Source organism: Pagrus major, chromosome 21, assembly GCF_040436345.1.
Source record: "Pagrus major chromosome 21, Pma_NU_1.0".
NCBI lineage: Eukaryota > Metazoa > Chordata > Actinopteri > Spariformes > Sparidae > Pagrus > Pagrus major.
In genome coordinates, this window is record NC_133235.1 from 18,395,991 (window position 1) to 18,397,793 (window position 1,803).

At 38.8% G+C, this 1,803-nt stretch overlaps 1 non-coding gene across 1 annotated transcript; it reads right to left on the minus strand.

The window, feature by feature from the left end:
- Positions 1 to 946: 946 nt before the first annotated feature.
- Positions 947 to 1,028, minus strand: trnas-cga (transfer RNA serine (anticodon CGA)). Its single transcript has one exon. It is a non-coding gene; the product is annotated as a tRNA-Ser (tRNA).
- Positions 1,029 to 1,803: the final 775 nt, after the last annotated feature.

Here is a 1,803-nt window from a genome sequence, read left to right on the forward strand (position 1 = left end):
TTCCAATGAAAATGAGTAATTCCTGCACACATTTTATTTTACCTTTGCATTGTTTCAGTCCCAACAACCTCTCTTAAGTTGTGTCTTGAGAAAGGTCTTTGTGACCATAATGTTGGCCATTAACACTAAAGTTAAGTTATGTTGTTATATTTTCAGCCATCTTACCACTTATCTCTATGGATGAATTACATATCTATCTCTATACCAATGGTGATAACTTTGGTAATACCTTTAGTTTTTACCTAGCACATTTATCAGGTCAAAGTTTCATTTTGTCCAATATTTTGGTTTACAACTACATACTGTACCTGCAAAACTAAATACAGTCCCATCTGCCTCAGATAAATTGTGGACTTCAATGTGAATTAGCAAATATTAGAATGCCAAACAAAGATGGTGAACGTTTTAAACAATTATTTATGTGACCATAGGTCAGTGACAATTTGTGTATTCATGCCATGAAACAGGTCTGGTGCATGCAGACTTCACAGTCTGCAAATCGATGCACGTAATTCCACTTGGAAACCCTGAGTCTTGCACCATTAGCAACATGTACTGAGGTTTGCAAAGCAAGCTGATTGGCATGCAAGCCAGTAACACTATGGTGAGAACAATTTAAACACAGTGGCTGCGTCCTTTGTCAGTTGTTTAGGAACAAATTTGGGGATCCCAGTCAACTACAACTGATGGAGAGTTGGCCAACCTGCTTATCATGAGTGACTCAATGCTTCCTATCCAAAGTGCTGCATAATTTGTCTATAATCAGCATGTCACACACATGGATGGAACAGCTGTCTTGCCTAAGGATACGACGTGGTGCCAAGGGATCCAGGGATTGAATATTCAAGTTAAGCCACATTAGTACCAAATTACATACTTTCAAGAATCCTAAACTATGTGTAAATGTATCTGAAAGTAAGGTTCACTTAAGAAGTGACAACACCAACGCTGTGAGCGGGATTTGAACCTGCGCGGGGAACCCCCATTGGATTTCGAGTCCAACGCCTTAACCACTCGGCCATCACAGCTTGGTCAGCAAGCAAGCTTTGAGCTTTCAATTTCAATCACTGAAATCAAAAGCAGGATAGATGTTCACCTCTCACATACTCAAAGCAGTCCCGCCGATATTTGCACATTCAGAGGTTGTCCCTCTGAAGGGGATTTAAATTACAGGAGGGCCAGCGAGGTCGATGAAAAAGGTAATTGTGGCTGTTCATTACTAGTAGTCGGGGTGAAAAGTTACCCTTATACAGTATGCACTGTGGACAGGATTAATGTCAGATGTTAAATGTTAAAACAATCCCATCTCTCCTAGAAAAATCAATCCAGTCCAAATGGGGCACTGAAACTTGTCAACATATACAGTTTGGCCTGTTAATTTATCATACACTTTTAATAATTTTGCTTTCTTTGGGTTTTCATTACATAACCATCAGTATTTCTATATGAGAAGATGGTGTAGTAGCAAAAGCACAGCATTCTCTACTGTCTTGACTGTTATTGTCATGAGAAGATTGAATATAAGTCATGATAACTTTGTTGTTTTGTCTTTGTTCAGTATGTATATGGCTTTAATCTGTGTTTCTGCAGGTATGTATTGTATGTGCACGTGAAGTAAAACTGAACCAAACAGTACAAAAATAGCATCCAAAAAAATAAAATAACGTCCTCATGGCAACTGTTGTGCCTTGTTCGTTCCACTTGACATTTCCATTATTTCCTGCAGTGGCTTTTAATGATGCTTATTGTAGAAGTGCTGCCTGCTAACGAGGATAGCTCATGATTTCACAACACATCTGCTTG